At 28.6% G+C, this 21,775-nt stretch overlaps 1 long non-coding RNA gene across 1 annotated transcript; it reads left to right on the top strand.

Moving 5' to 3' along the window:
* LOC129963977 (uncharacterized) lies at window positions 1–21,375 on the top strand. Its single transcript, XR_008784045.1, has 3 exons — window positions 1–202; window positions 15,395–15,806; window positions 21,014–21,375. It is a non-coding gene; the product is annotated as an uncharacterized LOC129963977 (long non-coding RNA).
* Window positions 21,376–21,775: the final 400 nt, after the last annotated feature.

Below are 21,775 nucleotides of genomic sequence, written 5' to 3'. Positions count from 1 at the left end.
AGAGTTCAAATTAGAACAGAATTATTTCCATGTATTTCCTGATTTGAAGATATAGTTTGTAAGCCAAAGTTTCCAGATTAATAAGGAGCAGCTTTAAAAAAATATAAATGCCAATCTTTTACATCAATAGAGGTAATATTCTTGGAAGAGGAAATTGGTCGGTCGATATGTGTCGGCATCTTCTCGGCGTTTATAACGAAAAGTAAGTACTTTAATTTTGATAATAAATTAAATTTGCTTTCTATTCTTTTCATTGAATTTTGAAGAAAAGGAAGTGATCTTTTAAATATGGGGCTATATTATGTGTCCTTAGAGAAATGCTATTGGAAAATTTCCCATTTTATTTGTGGCGACATTTTGCGGAATTTAACATAAGAGGGAAAGGATTTTGGATTAATTCTAAATTGCTCTGAAATTTCCAAAAGAAAGTACTAGATGTTAATAAAAATAGAAATGTTTTTAAAAATACGGTTTCGCTAAGATACTTACAATGAGAAACAGATTTTTATATAAAAAATGTGGAACTCAAAATAAAATCACAAAAAGATTGTGATGCTAATAAAAATGCGGTAATTACGCTGAATTATAAATCATATTTATAATATTTTTCTTAGTTAAAGGAATGTTAATAACGGCTTGTTCCTGATATTATTTATTCCTTAATTTCCTTATTGTCATCAGCATCGAAGGCTTGCGACGTGTTCTGTGGAACTTTAAGATTTAAGATCTAACATTTTAGACATTTTCCGTATTTTAGTGTATTAATTAATGCGAAATATTAAAATTATATTTATTATTGCTTATATTTTAGTCTGTAATGTAATTCAGCAGTCCTATTTTAATACTATTATAAATGATATATTATTCTGTATTAATTTTTTTTTCAAATTTACCTCTACATGACGCTTTTGATTTGAAATTAAAATTTCTCTAAAATCAATCGATTATTAATTATTTTAATTCTAAAAATGTTAAAAAGCTTCAATGTCTTCGTAAACTCAATAATATAAAATTCTACACTAATACACTAGTTAATGAAAAAAATTGATTGCGAATTCTTTTGTAAAATTAGTCTTGTTTTTTTACAAAGGGGGTTATGAAATCAATTAAAAAAGATTTTTTATCCCTTGAACTGACATTTTGCCGAAATATAAATTTCTTAAAAAATATTTTCTTACATTTTTACTTTATTGTTTACAAGAAAATAAATAGAGAAAAAATGCATTTCCTTATTCCAAAAATTAAAGAAAAACTCATATTTTAATTAGTTAATTATATTTTAATTTACCGAATTGAGTAAATTTAAAAATTATTTGCATTGCCTGACTTATTAAAAATAATGTAGCTATAGTATAACACATTTGATAATGTAACTACCTTTCATTTAGTAACTACCTTTCATTTAAATGTAATGTGCAAATAATTTAATTTTCCGCTTCAGAAGTAATTTATATTAATATTTTTCTGATTCATTATCTATAATTTACAGATAATGGCATATAATAAATCAGTTTTCTAACCTGCTCAAACCATTATGTAGCTAGGAAGTTTCAAAATCTTATTTCCTCTTATATTCCTTAATTAATATGCTTATTTTATTTTGGAATACTTTCTATTACATTCAATTATTTATCCCATCGCACACAAAAACAATTTCATTAATAATACTTAGAGCTGACTTGAAAAATATATTACCATTAATATAAAAATTAATGCAATACTGTTTATAAATGTGCATTTCATTTAGCATTTTAATCTACTTTTACACCATTAGTTCAACACGAAAACAAATAGAATCACATTAATTTGCAATGAAGACTAATGGTGCTCTCTTTGTGATAATCAATCATTCTAATTGCAGGTAATTTTAATCAAATCTTAGGCATACATATTAATGAAGAGTTTTATAATGTAAAGCGTAAATGAAGGAGGATGTTCTGTCTCATGTCTATGTTATGTTTGTTCCGACAGCTAGGTTATACTTATTTCTTTAAATTTACGCATGAGTATAGTCTTTCTAAAACTCTGTTCGTGAAATTTATTTTATTGCTTCAAAAGTAAGTTCTTGGTACTTTTCTTTCATTCTGCTTAGTGCATTTCCGAATTTGCACAACTTTCATTCTTCACAACAGTTTCAGAAGTTTTCAATTTTTTTGTATTTTATTGTAATTTGTTTTAATTGTCGCATTCGATCTTCCAAACATTTATTTTAAAATCTCTAACTAGTCTTAAATGTATCACAGATTCGGAGCCTTTAATCGCGCAAAACTTTACACCTTGAATTTAAATAAAGCATTTTTGGTGACAGCAATTTTCTCCTTTTTTATTGTTTTAAATTGAAATTGAAAATGAAACCGATATTGCCTGAATTTTTACCAAATGTATCAAAATAGTTAAATAAGATTTTTAATTTTTTTAATCATATTTTTAAAAGAAAAGATTTTATCTATACTTATGCACTTAAAGGAGAAGATTCTTTTGGTCACTTCAATCTGTTCCGGGAACTGGCGATAAAAGTTTAAATGTTTAACACAAAGGTAACGTATGAATCATGTATCATCAATTAAAACTGATGAGTCGAAATTATTAATTAAAAACTCGTTTAATTTTGAATATCTTTAAGAGCAAATACCTTAAGGAAATGCATCCATGTTTTTTCTATATATAACACATAAAATTATCGAAATTAAACTTGGACTCTTGAGATCACTCAGTAACTAAATAAAATGCAGATTGATTCGAAAATTTGTAGATAGACAGTTCAAAGGATGCGCTGAAATATTCTGAAAAAAATTCGAAAAATGATCACTAGATGGCGCATTACGACTAAAATGTTTGAAAAGACACCCAATAAAAGGCTGTAGATTATTTTTGCTTCATCAAGGATTATAGCATTTAAAAATATATATATTTATTACATTTTGAAAGTTTATGATAATATAAAGAATATTAATTTGACACTGCAGGTAAAAGCGCAAACAATCTCATTTACATAAGCAGATGGATTGAGAGTGATTTCTTGGTACAAAAAAGGAAGAAATCGAGTGGGTAGAAATCTTACAGCTATGATGTTTATTGTACCAGAATGTATGTTAGTCGTATAATTGTTTTACGGAAGGTACTGATATGCTGCAGCAACTCTTCGTAAATTTCGATGTTGAAATAAGATGCACTGGGAATCAATTTCTGCTCAAGATATGATAAACATGATATCGCAATTCGAAAACCTAGGTCATTTTGCATTAAATATGGAAAAGAGGGGAAGTCTATTAATACAAACGTCATTCAAAGGTAGCAATGGATATTATGCAATTAATGACGAATGATCTCGGCATCAATAGAGCACATGCAATGTCACGAAATTAAGATGCATTAGATTTAACGTTGTATGAGATATACAGAAAAAATGCACTATTCTTTAATAAAATCGGGCACAACTAGAAACTGCTTATCAACCATAAGCATCGATTATCTTTTGAATTGACTCTTCATCTAGTGGAAATCGAGGACTATTGCCCACAGAGTACCTTCTGTAGTAAAGAGACATATTTCTATTTCAACGGATTGGTAAATACTTAAATTACCGAATTTGGACTATCAAAAATCATTGTCTGCCACAAATTCTATTAGCCTGAAGTAACCGTCTGATAGGGGACCACTTTCCATTTCATTCCTGGATTATTTTTCGACAGTCCTACACCATGACGTGTTCAAAGTATGGTCTTGTCTCGACTTCAGCAGCGATAACACCTTCAGTATTAAGAATGATCCTTTCATATATTGAACTCTGAGTTCAGAGGATTTTGTAGCAACATTTTGACAATGCAATCAGCCTTTCATTTCACACTCCTTGAGAAACCTTTTCTCCGATCTACGTCATGGGAATTTCAGTTATGGGTCTGATTTTTAGTTAGGGACTGGTTTGTTAAATGTCTATTATAAGCATGGGGCGTGTGCAATGATTATATGGCATTCCTGATGTACCAAGTGATGACTCCAACAAGTGATAGGTACATAAACATCCTGACCTCTCATTTACAACCTGACGTATTTCGACAATCCCAGAAGGACAACACACAGCATTCGAATTCAAAAATTTCTCTTCAATTATACCTGATAATTTTAATAGCATGAGTGTGACGCAGTTTAGCCAAAGATGGCCATTGTGCCATAAAACGCAAACAAACTCAGACTCGACTATGCCAATTTCTTTTGCAGTGTATTTTTTGATTTTTAATTATTTTCTAAATAACATTTTTAGCGTACTTTACAAAAAAAAAAAAATCAGTCGTATCAATTTTCTTTCTTAAAATTTTTTTCTCAATTTTTTTATAAATTACGAAAATATTTTAAGCGTATCTATAGCAATATATTTTATTATTCAAATGAAATTTCAATTATTTTTATTACCACCAAAATGTCATCCTGGCGTATTTTGCATTGTAGATGATCAAGATATAAAAATTCGACTTATTTTTTAGTTTCAGTAGTTCTCAATATAAAATATGCAAGAATGAAAATTATTGCGATAACCGTTCATTCAGAAAATGAATCAGTTTGAGAAATATTCCAGGAACAGTAAATTTTAAGTGTTTCAGTATTAATTGAGCTCACAAATTTAAAAAAAAATTGTTATTTTTTTATGTATAATCCTTTAAGTAAACATAACATAAAAGTGTATTCTTTATGAAAAGTTTCTGCATCTGACACATTCTTATTCCAAATCATACTCTATCGTTGTTATTATGAATCAAGTTTTCTTACAACAGACAAAATTGAACAAAATGTTAAGTTTGAAAAACTGCATACTTGGAAATATCAAGGAATGGTTGTAAGTGCCAGTTTGTTTGTGTAAATAACTTTTATATCACATAATTAACTTTTTTTCATAGCATAATGTTTTGCTGAACTGTTTAATTTTTTAATGCTTGAGAAATTTTAAAGTTATTGAACATTAAAATTCAATTATTTCTTAAAATTCAAAAGAGAATTTAAAGTTTCGCGATACATAATTTAATGTCAAATTCGAACTTATGAATGAAATTTTCTAGTTTTTATTTACTACAAAATTAACACTTAGTTAACCAAGACACTCAGATGATTCTTCTGGTGAATGTTTTTGAATTCATTAAATTAAAACTATTAAAACGTGAAATAATTCTAAAAATAAATATTAATTGCGAAACTTATTTGATCATATTACAGGAAAAAATATAATATAAATATTTCGAAAATTTCTGAAAGTTTTAAGAAAATTTTATAACTTAGACAAAAATTTTAGACATGTAATACTTAATTTATTTTTCCTTGTAATTAAGAATTTTTAAAACGATATAGTTATTAATTATTCACCTTATTTTTGTTATGAATCTATTAATTTATTATTTCAGAAACTACAGCTATAAATGGTTCAGTTTATTTTTGCTCTGAATCGATTCAATTATTGCTTTAGAAAACTATCCAGGTAGTTAAAAACAGAAGCTATAGATCAGCATTACGACGGAAAGGTAAAGGGATTATCATGATAGATGGTTGCCGATAAAACGTCGAAACCGCGGAAATTGCCTTAATCTCTTGAGTACCATGGTAAAGCCCAGCAGTTTAAGTTTATTAATTATTTTGACGTGTAACGGTTCATTCAAAACGATTTAACTGACAACAGACTCGTTAAGTTTTTTTCTTTATACGTACTTTGTTTATTGACTCTTCTTCAAAGCTGAGGAGAATTTAAATTGTCCTGTAAAAGAAAAAAAAATGTCGTTTTAAGAAATGTCTTTCTAAAATGTTTCAGTTAAAAAAAATGTTTAGAAATTAAAAAAATATTTTATATTTTCTGAAAGATTCTTGCGTAATAGTTACTTCTTTATAAGTAAAAAAACTGAAAAGATGTCAAGGAAAAACATTGAGTTTTTTATCAATATTATTGTAATAGATTATTGTTCGAGATGTTTGATTTTTCAGAAAAAAAGTTTTGCAAATTTTTTTCAGACTCTTGTAATGATTGTTTCGAAACACTTGGTCCGAGAATGGTACTTTTAATGCACATTTAATTCGTTATGAGAAAAAAATTCTTTCGTGGTTATGCATATTTCAAATGTGCGGAATTTATTATTTATAGGTACAGGGTGCGGCAAAAAAACTCGGACAAAATTATTACATCATACAATAGAAGTTAACTAATTTCTTTTTAATTTGTGTTCATTACTTTTTGTCTACCACTTCAATTACAAGATGTTTTATAATGTATCTCATAGTTTATGTATTGTTTATTAGTTTTTTTTTACAATAATCAGCGAAAGATATGGTATTTTTTGTTGTTTAAGAAATGAAAATGACTGCGCGGAATAGTTCATTTGTGTAATGTGTTCTCGGCAACCGCTGTCTGTCGTTTCGAAAACCTTTGTAATGAAGGTCAAAGCCCAGAAAGTGAATGAAAATGTATGGCGAACATTTTAAATAGTTGTAAGGTTATCAAAAAGCGATTTCAATGAAATTCGAAGGTTTCCTTGAGAAAGATTACTCGAGAACTGGGAATAAGTGACTGATCAGTGCGACGATTGGCAAAAACAGGGCTTGGACTAAAACCCTACAAATTCCAAAAGGTTCAGCTTCTCACTGAAGAAAATAAACTCGTGTGGCTCTAAAGATGCCGAAAACTTTTGAGACGTGCCGTAAGTCAGAAATGGGAGAGATTCCTTTTCATTAATGAGAAGCTCTATACCGTTCAACAAGCTCATTACTCCTAAAACTATGGGGTCTAGATGCTCCAAGCACTTCAGCAATTGTTGAACAATGCCACATCCAAAATCGGTCTTGATTTGGGGCTAAATTTCCGCAAGTGGTAAAACACCTCTGGGTTTGGTGAATGAGAGCATTAAAACAAATCAAAGTGTACCATGGGGACATTGTAGAGGCTATTGTACTTACGTAGGCTAAAATGCACTTTGACGAAAGTGGGCATTTCAAGTGGACTGCGCACCAGTTCACGAGGCTAAAAAGACAAAAGAGTGGTGCAAGGTGCATTTTCCGGACGTGATATCATCTGGAGTGTGGGCACAATTCTCGCCAAATCTCAATTCCATGAATACAGTGTATGGTCTATTTTGGAGACTAGGGCTTGCTCTAAACGGCATAAAAGTTTGGACTCTCTAAAGAAATGGCTTCGGTGGTAATGGGCTTAAAGGTAGAAGATTTGCGGTCCAAAGCTGAAAATTTCAACAAGCGTTTGGGCCTTTACATCACTGAAAAAGACGGCCATTTTAAAATCAATTAAATTTATTTATTAGTAAAATTATACTCTTATTATTTGTTATATTTTGTTAATTTATTTTTATTAGTTATATTAGAAATAATTTTTCGGGGGTATTTTGCCGCACCCTGTATATACCATAATAACAATACATAAAATTAAACAATTAAATAATTTTTAGATTAATACACGGAACTTTAAAATTATTTCCACATGATGATGCATAATGTGAATAAATCCTTAAGGCGACACGGTACTCGAAAAATCATCAAAACATCGAAAAAAAATTATTGCCTCATATGATAAATTGAGTCTTTCTAAATATGCCTGAAAAAATTTTAGAGCTGTAGCTTAATTTTTTATTAAGTTATTGAATTTTTGATGCATGACAGGAGAGTAAACAATGTTGCCACGCCCACGGTTCAGATTCAAACACCTTAAAAGAAGCTCATTTGGTAAAAATATGGCCATACATTGCTGATACATAACGTTTATGCTTAGATCAAGAATAAAAAATAAATTGCAAACAAAATAATTTCTTGTTATAGCTATAACTTCATTTTAGCGTCTTAAAAGGTGCTTTGAATTTGTACAGAAAAAATTTACTTGAAATCTTAAAAGTTCGATACACTACAATTTTAAGAAGTCGTTAAAGTATTGGTTACAGCGAATTCTGGATTTCTTGCATTACACAAAATTTAATAATAGAGCTTGTAGGGTTTCGGCTATAAAAATACACGAATATTAAACTCACAGCTATTTATTGACTTTGTCCATTATACATTGCTACCAAAAGTTACAAATTAATTAATATAATATGGTGCAACAAAAGATGATTGTTTAAAATTTGCCTCCATAAAATTTCATTAAGTGAGTGACATAGTTTTTTTTTTTTTTAAAAAAAAGATAGCCTACGCTGGATGCTTATTTTACAAAATATTATTAAAATGAATAAGATCTCAGAAAATTTTATGGGAGATATATCAACTTAATGAATGAATTAATCAATGGAATTTGAACGAATGAAAATGTTAGTTGATTTAAACAACAAATAGCAGAATAAAGAACTTCAAAAATGACGGAATTATAATCTAATTTACAATATGAATTTTTTCAGGCATTCTTTAATACATCTTATAATTTAGAAAACGTTTATTAATGTGTTAAAATCTCGCAACAATTCTATTGAAATAAAAATAAAAGAAATAATTTTAATGTAATTAAAATTCCAGATAAAAGCATTTTCGAATACTTTATTAATTTTTAAAAAAATCCTATTCTACTTTCTCCTTTTATTTATTTCGTTTCTTTATTATTTTATGATTTTGATGACTTTACTAATATCTTGAATTAAAACATGGTAAATTAAATGATGCAGAATTGTGATTTTAATGAAAGTGGCAAAACAGATTATAATAGTTTCATATGTCAAACAATTCTTCAAAACGGTTAATTTCGGAAATAGAATGAAAAGGTACCAGTACAAGAAAGCAAAGTACGTCTCGACATTTCGGCCAAGTCTCAACTTTTATTTTAAACCATCGATCTAAATGCAAATACATCATTTGTATCCCTGTCTGTTAAAAGAAAAAAACAATAGAATGTAGCATTTTCGTGGAAAAATGTGACTGACTGAAAATATTTCCCTTTCAAATCTTGCAAATCCGAGACTCAGGGCATAGTTTATCGTGCATCATAATAAAAAAAAGGCACTGGGAATCCCCGCTGCGATGTTTTACTTGACTTACTTGTAGGAAGAGGATCTGGCAATGCTTTGAGGTCCGAAACATGATGCAGCTGAAAAGAAAAAGCAGCATCAAATGCTATGTTGATGCTGCATTTTGCGTTTCGGTAAAAAAAAATAAAGGACGAACTGTGCACTTCACAAAAATAAACCGCAATTCCTCTTCTTGGAGAGTATAGAAGACTCGCTAAGCAGGAAAAGTTAGAATTCATCCAATACGTGTTCGGATTTACCAAACTCGAGTTTGGAAGAAAGCTGGCATAAATATTTCAAATCCGAACTCAGCGGTAAGGAAGCTGGTCTTCTCCTGTCTTTCCATATTGAAAAAGGGAAAGAACGAATGTATCTAAAGAAAAGAGAGTGAAAAAATGACATACATGTGTTTTGGGACGGAAGATGGTAAATATTTTAAAATTGAAATACATTTTTAGTTGCTTTTCTTTGTCGGCTGTTTTTGAATCGAAGACAAATACAGAAATATTTTTTTTTTATATTATACAAACATTTCGAAAAGCTACAATTTGATGTGAAATTATACATTAGGGTATGTTTCGGAAAAATATAAGATTTCTATATTTCTTGTTATGTATAAATTTGTTATTCATGATTCATTTTTCTTTTTAAAATTTGAAAATGATTTAACATTTTTTTTTCAGAATTTTCACTTCAGCATTTGTATATATGTTTATGTAGAAACCTTTTGGTTTCAAAGCTACTTTAAATCATATGTTTAGACTACGTAGTTTCTTATCAAAAATTATTCTACTATTCAGCGAAATTCTAAAATAACTAAAGAAATAGATTGAATACTTAAGATTTAAAGGTTATGTTAGTTTATTTTATTGACAGTGTTTAGTTTGACATTATTTACCTGTTATTAGCAGCTGGGTTTTCATTGACAGCGAATAAATTGATAATTTATATAATCTATTTGGAGAAGTATATCCATAATTCAAATTATCTGAAATTAAACATTTATTCAAACTATAGTACATTTTCAATATCTGAAATTATTAATACGAAATTTTTTTAAAATTATGATGTAAATAAAAGACATATAAGAAACGATTCTAAAAACAAACCCAATTCTACGGCTTATCAGGAGTTAAATGTATTTTAACCGAAATGGGGAGCTTCTTATTGGGTATCTTCATTCCAATTTAAATTTATTCAAAATAAACTGTTTAATATAATCAACACTAATATTTCAACCACAAATAAGTGATATTAAACACAGCAAAATAAAGTAAAATGCCCTTTTTTTTAAAGTAAACCAACTAAAATGTAAGCACAAGAATGTATTATTAGTTCAATGATTATTATGGATGTTATAAATAAAATTTCTTGGAAATATTTATTTGCTATTTGCACCCTTTTTTGGCGATTTTGCAATTTTTAATCAATTACCGAGTTATACAATTCTTCGGGTATTCGATGTTCGGTAGCTTATTATAATCAAATTCGGTATGTATTTACTTCATTCCAATACTAATGCCTTCGAAACGATGAATTTCGTTTGCAATCTTTTATTTATTTACCTTAAAAGTAAATATTTAAATGCATAAATATATTTTTATACAATTATATTATTAGGCAATGCAACAGAATAAGGTAAAGCTTGAACAATTTAAACTTTCATTAAAAGTTAGATATCTTTTTAAATTCATATTTATCACTCTTGACACTGAAAGGTGTATTTATTTCAAGGAATAGTTTAATCTTTCTAAATAGTGATTTTTGGGAAGATATATAAATAAAATTTCTAACAGCAGGATTTATATGAAAATTTTGAATCGAATTCTTGTGTCTGAAAAGTCGTTGTAGCTGTCAAAAATGATATATAATTTATAAAATTAAAAAACCAGATTGTCATTTATAACTATAATATTGAATATTCTGAAAATGAATTTGTAATTACGTTAGCATTAATAATGTCAAAAAACTTAAATTATTCATGTTTCATGTCCCTTTATTTTATTCTTCGGAATGTTCTAAAAATGTTATATTGATATCGATTTTTATTTACTCAAATGAGATTTATTATTGATATATATATTTATATATCCTTTTTATAATTTTAATTTAAATAATGATTAAGAAAAAATAATTTAAATTGCGATGCTTGCCGTCTGGGAAATTGTTAGCAGAAAAAATTAATTCCATCTAGAGATAGTTTAGAAATTTATAACCGTTCCTATAAAGTTAAACTATAACAGAAGGCATTAAGACGTATATCTCTACAACTAATAATAGAAAGCATGCGTCTTCTTATTCCAATTCTATAGAGCAGGTGTTTGGACCTATAACTATCATATTTCGCATATATATAAATATTTAATATTGACGATTGGAATTGTGCACTTCGATGCTATTACTTCGGAATTTTTTTATTGTACGGAATAAATTTTCCTCTATTAAAAATTAAAGTCCGAAGTTTTCCACAATAACTTCTGAAAAATATTATAGAATAAAACGACTATTGCCTGATTTTAAAATTAAAAATGTATATTTTTCAATCTTAGAAGTTTTTGTTGTGTATAATTTGTTTTCCTATTTTTAATGAATTTTTAAATAACGCATTTTAGGAGTATTTTACTGACTTGTTTTTCATTGTTGAAGCTGCACTAAATTCTCTTCTATTGTTGCTTCTAACATTTCATCCATTGTTTTTCCTACGTAATTATCAAAATAAAAAAACTGCGACTTATTTTTTTTCATAGTGTACATAATTTATTTTATGGTATAAGTTTTAATAAAAGTTTTGAAACTTTGTTAGACTTACTATTAATTTCAAAATGAAGTAATAATAAAGAAATTAGAGTACATCTACTTTTAAATACTGATTCTATTTTCTAAGATATAATTGGTTCTATAAAAATAGAGAGAAAATCAAGAAGATGTATAACTCAATGTACTGGACGGTATAAGGTGTCTGAATTAATTTAAGCCATATGTCCTTCGAAATTTCAGGATTATATTTGCTGAGAAGCCATTGAGACAGAGTTATATAAAAAAATTTAATTCAACTTTTTCTTCAACTATTAATCTTGGTGAACCAGATGGGCGTCAGCAGCGGCTAGTAACAGTTTTAAGATCTGTTCCTTGATTTCTTCCATCTTATCCTTTCATCTTCTTAATAATGCAAACATTTTTAGAATTCTGAACGTTTCTAGTAGCAAAATTTTCAAGTGGCTAGATTGATATTTGTGCAAGAAATTTTTCTCACTTTCATTATTTCGTTATAATACAACACATCATTTTGTGATATTAAATAGTCTTTGTATAAATGCATTCAGATTTTTAAATATTGTAAGTTAACAATCAAAAGGTGACAGTAAATCTTTGGAAGATTATTATTGTCTTTATATTTCATAATTTTAAACAGTGCATTATAAATATTCCTAGACGTCAGACTATGAACCCTTCGAATAAAGATTGTTGTAAATGTAGTAACAAATTGATTATCTGCTAATTTAATACAATAGGGATCTATATGATGAAACAAATTATTTGTCAAGAACGACGAATCCTAAAATAGGCATCATATAATTCGAAGGTATTCAGCATATTGTATATAATTATTGAAAGAATTATAAGTTTTAGTTTTTTGAAATGCGAATACACATTTTTTGGAAACAAGTCAATATTCACAAGGAATATTGGCTTTCTTAGGTATAAAATCAGAAAATAAATCCAATATGAAAGTCAATTGGCTTTCTTAGCTATTCATATTAAGATGAATTTTTAATATATTTATTAAAAATTTCGCCTTTTTATTTAATAAAATTCAAAAAATTTAAGATTGATGAAATCAGTCAACTATAAAATATTGCATTCATGTGAAAGGTATAGTCTACGAAATAAAATTAGAATTGAAAAATATACTTCAGAGTTAATGTCCAAAAAACAATTTCATCTCTTAATTTTAACAATATTCCGGCCGATGATAACACACTGGTGTCATGCCAAAATTATCGAAAAATTATGAAGATATGATAATTTTTCTTGTTTAATTCATTATTATTAATTATTACTTATATTATGAAAATTATTATTTTATTATTCATTTATTTTAAAAATGAAATTTATGATCCCCAAAACCTTGAAAACTCTCCAGCGATATAAGTCCTACAGATGCATAAGAAAAAAAAAAAAACAGATGAATCGTGTGAATTGTATGGTGTTAACATACAGGTGGTTATCAAAATAATGGAAACACTTTAGATTTACAAATCCTTCATTAGTATGGTGTAAGACCATATTTGGCATGTAATACAGCTTGGATTCGCCTAGGAATCGATTCATACAAGAGATGAATGGTATTTAGAGGAATTTTGTACCATTCTTCCTAGAGATATTGTGAAAGTTCTGGGAGAGATGCTGATGGAGGATATCGATTTCGTATTGAACGCTCTAAAATAGACCATAACGGTTCAATTATATTGAGGTCGGGTGACTGTGCGGGCCAAGGCAGATGTTTAACTTCACCCTCGTGTTCATGAAACCATGATTGGACAAGTCTCGCTGCATGATTAAGTGCATTATCATCCTGGAAAATTCCATCTCTTGCAGGAAACGAAGTTTCCATCGTAGGATGGGCCTTGTCATCTAAAATTTCTCAATGCTTTCCCAGTGATCCTTCCTTTCAGGGTTACGATTGGTCCAGCAGAAAACCACGACATGGCTACCCATATCATGACAGATCTCCCTCCATGCACGATAGTTGGAAGGAGACAATCACGATCACAGGCTTGTGCAGGTGTACTCCAAACGTGCACCCGTCCTGTTGTAGGGAAAAATATGAAACGCAATTAGTCAGACCATATTACTTTTTTTCACTTATCAATCGACCAGGTTTTATGAGTGTGACACCACTGTAGACGATGAATATAGAATAATAGAATACACTGTAGATATGAGTATTGACCTCTGCGATCACTTTTTTAGACATTACAATCCGCTTCGATACCCGTCGGTCTCTTTCACTGAGCTTCTCTTTCCGCCCCCTATTTTGCTTTGCCGAGCTTGTCTTGCCGTGCTGTGTGTATGCTGTCACGACATTAGATACCGTACGTCTAGAAACGAATAAAAGTTGGGACGTTTTGATCACACTTGCCCCAGCTTCTACAATTTGGCATATTTGAAAATATGGCAGGTCCAACATTTTACGATTTTGAAAAAAAAATCCAAGAATTACAGAACTTCAAGAAAGCTACCACATACTACTAGAATATATGAATTGCTATTTATAAAAAAAAACCTGGTGGATATTATTTTGTTTTAATGCCTACGAAGCACATTCAAAAATGTCACTTTTATTCACAGGTGTTTCCATTATTTTGATAACCACTTGCAGGTAAAGGCACGCGTTTGGAAGTTTTAAAGGCACAATGAAATTATTTTGAATACCATCATGAAAAATAAAGTCGTGATCGATTGTATAGTAAATTAAGTTAAAGCATATTTTTAAAAAGTTGCCAAATATTTTCTATAATAAAATTAAATAAAATTACTTTTGTTTTAATAGGAAGTAAAAAAAAATGAGATTATATTGTCTAAATATGTAACTTAAAAACACAAATAAGTTTGGTTAATTTTAAATTTATTTTTAATAAATTTTAATCATTGCGAAGAGTTAGTAAACCTCACTCTTATATTCAAAGAATTCACAAACTACATCCATATTTTTAAAAGTATTTTATAAGAATTGAAATATACCACAACAGTTCTGTATTTTCTAAATAACTATTTGACATTTTAATATTAGCCGGCATTACCAGTTTTAGCAAAATATAGAATCTTTTTGAAACCATATTTCAATTCTTTTCAACTCTCCCATGTTTTCCTTCACTATTAGATATTTTATAGAAAATTGTCTTTCAAAATTATTACTGAAAGCTGCAAAAACTAATTAAAAATATTTATAGAAATTGAAAACTGCTGACAAATAACTTCAAAAAAATTTATGCCCACTTTGGCATGAATTTGAAATTAATGGCGTTTGCATTTATAGAAAGATACATGTCTCAACTAAAATAAATTTCTTTAAATTTCTTTTGGAATTGGCATTAAAGTAAAAAAGGACGTTTCCAAAGTCTTTTGTTTGTTTCAAGGAAATTTTTGTGTATTTTAATACGGGACAAAAATTACTTTGCTTCCATTTTTATCCTTACATTAAAAAATGTAGGGTCGTAATCAATTATTTATAAAATTTCATTTTCAATTTTGTTGTTATTATTTACACCTCATCTCAAGTTTTTTTAACTGGTAAACTTTATTCACAAAATAGTTTCATACCATTTTTTTATTAAAAAATTTACTACCTTATTCTGAAACCTTTTCCAAAGTGTACTTACTGAATCCAACTGTAAAAATAAAACATCCGTTTCTTATCATTTCAGCAAAGACAGAATGATAAATCTACTGCATCAAAACTTCTGAATGAGTTGTCTAGCTGAGAAGTATTGACTTGAAAAAAAGATCAGCGATGTAGGGGGAAAAAAGGACAGAAATAACTCTCTCAAAAGTCATTTTCTATCGCTTCAGTACCATTTCCTTTTTCAGATAGTAAATTTTCGACTTGAATGTCCTGACGGTAGTTTCTTTCGACTCGAACAAATGGAATTCTGCAAAATCCGTCCGATTGGAACGGACTCTTTTTCTCCTCCTTTGACCTTTTTCTTCTGTTTTCTTATCCAGCAACATCTAATAGTGTGCAGATGTGAAATGACACCTTCTGCTTCCGCCTCAGCAGTCAGTTTTACTTCTACTGTAAGTTGCACACCATCCTTCATTCTCGCTTGGATATCACAGGTAAATGAATGTCCTCTGTCAATAAACATGTTTAACAAAATGAAAAGATGCTTCAATATGACGTCATTCATTTGATGTTGTTGCTCATATATACTGAAAGTATCCAATTTCAGTCAAATATTGTGGAAAGAAATCGTCTCCAATGACCTTTACTTAAGGTTATAAATACTATTTTTGCAGAAGCTTAAGTCGATAATCTTTCTATCACTAGAGGATTACAAAATGAAATTATATGAATTAATATTAATAAAGGTTCTACTGTGTAACTATTATGAATTTGTTATAGCAGCCAGCACATTTTTGATGGATGGACAGCCAGAACTTTTTAAGAATCTATTTATTATATATTTAGAAATCACATTTAAAATATTTTTAGCTGATATTTACATATAAACATTAGACGTAATTACGAATTGATACGTGGCAGTATGTGATCGTTCGATTGAATTCTACAATAATAATGTTAATGTTGCCAACTCTAAAATGTTAAAAAAATATAGATTATAGATAGTCTAGATGTTCAATTATATCTTTTTGAAGAACTCTATAGTAACATACTATCTTTTAATATAAAAAAATCATTTAATGCTGTCAACTATTTACCATATCCGTATATTTTATCTCGCATACTTTAGAAATCTGATTTCACTGAAATAAGTCTCCTACTCTTGGCAATACATTGTATGAGCGCTCTTGTTTCTCTCAACCAACCCCAAAATTCTAAGCCTCCTTTGGTTTGGGATTACTTCATCTTTTACGAACACTGCATTCCAGGAATATTCAGATTTTATTTTGTTGGATTCCTGGTCACGTCGGTATAATTGGAAACGAAATTGCTGATGATGCGGCAAAAGCAGCATCCACTTTATTCCTTATTCCTTATTGTGATATAAAGAAGAGTTATTTCTCTTACATACGCCTACAATGGCAAACATTTTGGGATTTTGAAATCTCAAATAGATTGCATAATATTAAACCCAACATAAAACCATGGCCAATTGTTCCGGTGCGTGAACTCGATGTCAAATTGACTCGACTCCGCATCGGCCACAACCGATTCACTCATAAACATCTTTTGTTAAGTGAAAATGTCCTTTATGTACATCATGCAATCTTGATTATACGGTCATCCATATTTTAACCGAATGCCAATCTTTTAATCACCATCGATTTCGTTTTTTTGGTGCATCGTCACCACATATTTGTGACTTGGTGGGAGAACATCCCCATCGTAACATTTTTAAATATTTGAAGACTACTGGTTTTTACCCTCACATTTGAAATTTTTTAGCTTTTATTATATTTGTTCTGATTTCTTTTATACTGGACTTTATGCTTTTAAGACCATTTTTCAATTATGATATTTAAAATTTTACCATTTTATTCACAGCTCTAACCACATGTTTTGGCGCAGCATGGCCATATGTGGCCCTTGTGCCATAAAACCGGAAATAACAACAACAACAACTTGGCAATCCATTATCTTAACATGATAATGCACCAAACCCTTTATGTCAAAGTCTAATTGCAATTAGTGGATACGCAATAATTTTAAAATGTTTGTTAAAACCGGATATTTAACAACTCCTTTTTATAACATACTATATACAGGGTGACCTGAAATAGACTGACGATTTTCAAAGATGCATAACAGGAAAACGGTTAAGGTTAAAAACACAATTCTTGCGCAAATTAATGTGCCAGGGCATACTTTTTTCCTCTTACAGTTTTTGGTTTTAGATTAAAAAGTTGTCCATCGATGGCGCTACTACCATTGATAAATTTTTGAGCTAAAACCAAAAATAGAGGGAAATGTATGACAATTCACAATAATTTCCTGTAAGAATTGTTTTTAACCTTAACCGTTTTCCTGTTATGCATTTTTGAAAATTGACGGTCAATTTCAGGGCACTCTGTACATGCATCTGTTATATATAATATATGCATCTGTTATTATCAAAAAAAATTTATAAATATGAATTTAAAAGAGAGAAAGCAATTATGTTCTTATTGCATTTCCCCCCTTCCAACTGTATTTTCTAACAATGCCCTTTAAATCTGACGTCCTTTGTATTAAGGGTCCTTAAATCATAATATAAATTATTGCTACTAATAAAATATGAGAGGCAAGAATTCAAGATGTGCATGGTATTCTTAATAAAAGTCTCCATGAAAAAGCAATCTCATCATAAAAACTTTTAAATAATTTTATATTTGAGAAATAAATCTTTAACGACATTTCCTTTTGTAAAAAGGCAAACAAATGTCATATGCTCTTTTGCTATGTTGCATAAATAATTAATTTTATCCTTCAGTACTTCTGAATAGCAATTAAACGCTAAGTCTTTGAAAAAAATTCTTTATTCTAATTTGGTACCATCATTTATTTTATACCGATATTACAGATTATAAATTTTATTCATTCAATAAAACAAAAAAAGATATAACGAAATGTGTTTACACTGTAAAAGAGATTCTAATTAATACATTCAGTTAAAGGTTCTTTTTTAAAATATTTATGCATTTCTAAAAAACTGTTTTCGCGTAGTTTCTGGTATTTTTTATGTTAGTGTGTGAAAGTGTATTCCTTAAATATTTTAGGAATATCAAAAAAAAATAAATTTGATATTGGTTTTAATTGAATAAAATGTTTAAAAGAAAATTAAGCAGAAAGAATCATTTGATATTGTATGCAATAATTTCATATATTAAATTTTCGGCATATGTACATATCTGATTCTACCTAATGCATGTAATATTATTTTACTGTATTTAATTGCGATGATCAAATGTCACTATTCCATGCAGGCAAATTTTAATAAATCGTAAATTTACAAAGTAATATGCGTTGGGAAATTTTTTTGAAGATTTTAGTAATAGTTGGAAACTAAAAATATCTGTAATAAATGGAACTCCGAAACAGTTTTCCTGTAAAAAAAAAAAAAAAAAAAAAAAAAAAAAAAAAAACACTACAATTTAACGAAAGAATTATGAGATCGAATTCATGCAGAAATAATTCCTTCAGAACATTTAGAAATCCGTAGACAACAAATCTAAGTAAAGATTGAACTTTTAATTTAAATTAAATGAAAACATTTTACAAAAGAAAAATAAATATTATATGATGAATAATTTTACACCATACCAAAATTTTCATTATATATCTTGTTGAGAAAATTTATTTGTCCATTCATTCTTTAAAGTCATCATATAATTGCGTAAAAGTTGCATTTTATTTGTTGACTCCTAATTATAACTTTGTTTCGAATTGTTTTAGCCTTTTCAACATTTTTGTTTAATTAAACATACAAAAATTGATATATTTAGTTTTATTAAGATAAAAAAAATATTACACAGGTGGAAATATGTTCTTAAAACTTATGGAATAATTCTAAATTTCTTCTTCTATTTGTTCTTATTTTTATATTGAATAATTTGGATTATTTCTATGATAATCATTTAATCTTAAAATAAAAATTAAATATATTAACTTTTTTGTCAACTTATTTTTGGCCACTATAGAATATTAATAAAAATTATTTGTTTTTAAAACTTAAATATTTTTTATTAGTTTTCAAGCCAAATATCATTAAACGAAAAAGGAAATAATGGCAGTCTAAAGAAGGAAAGTATGTCCCTATTTCTCAAATGCTGAATTCTTATTTTAAACCATCCATTAAAATGTAAATATATCATTTCATATTAAAAGAAAAATCAATAAAAGATGCATTTTCAATTGAAATGTGACTAGATGAAAGGCTCCCCTTCTAAATCTTGCAAATCCGAAGCCCAAGATGCGCATTATAAAGTAACATAATAAAAACTAGGAAACACCACTGCAATATAAAGTGACTATATATTCATGTGACTTGCATTTATATGCAATATAAAATGAGTATATTTTCATGTGACTTGCATTTACATGCAATAAATAGTGAGTATATATTCATTTGACTTGTATTTATAAGAAAATATATGACAATGTCATGAGACATGGAACACTGTAAAGCTGATAAGAAAAATCCAAAATATAAGCTATGTTTAATTTGAATGTCTAAAAAAGCCAAAATTTAAAAAAAATCACAAGTAATCTTTTTGGAGAGGTTAGAAGACTGGCTAAGCATGGAATGGTAAAATTTATTCTGCACGTGTATGCAAATCTCAAAAAAAGACATAACGACGCTTAGTAACTTAGTAACGAAGCTTGCAAATTCATGAGCTTCCACCATAGTAGGCTATTAAAAAAAATGAAATGAGAATTCTCAAGTGAGTATAAATTGAATTCCATTTTTAATAGATCAAACACTGACACTAACTAATTATAACCGGTAAATGAAGGTAGTTGTACTGGAGTTTTTCGAAATATGAATTAGACGACAGCATTGACGAATACTTGGTAGGCGATTGAACTGCAAGTTGTAATTTTTTTGCATTTAAAGAAAATATACCATGTTGAAATTCATCGTTAAGTTATATAAGGTAACAGTGTTTCTGTAATATTAGAAAAAAATGAGATCCTGAAGTGGGGAGCTTATACAAGGCAGAATACATATCCGATACCAACAAAGAATATACCTTTATCAGTGGGTTCAGCCAAATCCCACAGATAAAAACATGTATCAGGTCAAAGTTGCGATTTGTGCCGACCATCACATTTATGTGAAAGAGATCCAATCGAATTCATCATTTTTGAAATAAGAATAATAAATAAAATGTGAATAATTTTCTCTTAATTATAAATTGTCAGAAAGGAAAAAAAAGTTTAAAACTTTTGTATAAAAAAACTTTTTAAAAATATTTTTAGCAAATTTTTATGTCTAAATTACAAGAGAGATCATCTTGTAAACTAAATCTGTTATTTACAATTTTTCAATATATGAATTTACTTTTTTTGCAATTATTCATTACTCGTTTCTCATTCTTTTTACTTCTTAATTTATCTTTTTTATAAATACTTTTATTCCTTATTATGGAACCTTTCACTTAATGTTATTATGAAATCTAACAGTAAAGAAACACATATCCAATTCTTTTTTGTAATAGCATCGAAGACAAAATGATAAATGCACTGCATGAAAACATCCTGGCGTGTGTCTGGCCAAGACATTTGGGTTGAGAAAGAATCAGAGCTGCATAAAAATGTAAAAATACGAAAAACTATCTCCAAGAAGCCATTTTCTATTGATTCAGTACCATTCCCTTTGCAGGTAGTAAATTTTCCGCTTGGGTGTTTCGATGGTAGTTTCTTTCGATTCGAAAGAACGGAATCCTGCAAACTATTTCCTCCTTGTTTGACATTTTTTTCGTTTTCGTCCAACATTTAATGACGCGCAGATGTGAAATGTCATCCTTTGCTACTACAGAAGTTAGCTCTTCTGGAACTTGCACGTCATCCTTCACTTACGCATGGATGCCAAAGATAAATAGAAATAAATAACTTCTGTCAGAAAACAGTTATGCAAAATGAGGTGAATTTCTGTTAGCATTTCATTTTGGCGCCATCAATTTGACAGTGTCTCTCTTAGCAACAAAAGAGTTTTTTGCTCAAGAAAGGAAATTTTTTATAATGTCTGAGTGGAATGCATTTCTCTAATTTGTACCATTGCATATATATAAATATATTTATTACATTATGTCATTCTTAATAGTTTATATTTTTAAGATGAAAATGAGTTTGCCACATATTGAATGTGTATAATTTGCATTTTTGATTAATTATTTTGACTGAAATTCAATCTAACCTAAAATGTAGTTTTTAGTAAATATCTAAAGAGTGGATATGTAACAAATTTGCAATTAAATTCTTCAATTGACCACATGTGGGTCTATTCTTTTGCATGCATCTGCAATGATAATTTTAAAAAAATTGCAAATTAAGTAAATAAAATCTAGCTCACAGTTCCTTCATGTAAAATGTAAATCTATGACAAAATTTTGTGCAAATCGTCTGAAAAGATTGCCAAATGACC

The sequence above is a fragment of the Argiope bruennichi genome, chromosome 3, assembly GCF_947563725.1.
Source record: "Argiope bruennichi chromosome 3, qqArgBrue1.1, whole genome shotgun sequence".
Taxonomy (NCBI): Eukaryota; Metazoa; Arthropoda; class Arachnida; order Araneae; family Araneidae; genus Argiope; species Argiope bruennichi.
Note: the sequence above shows the minus strand (reverse complement) of the source record. Positions and strands in the feature narration are given on the sequence as shown.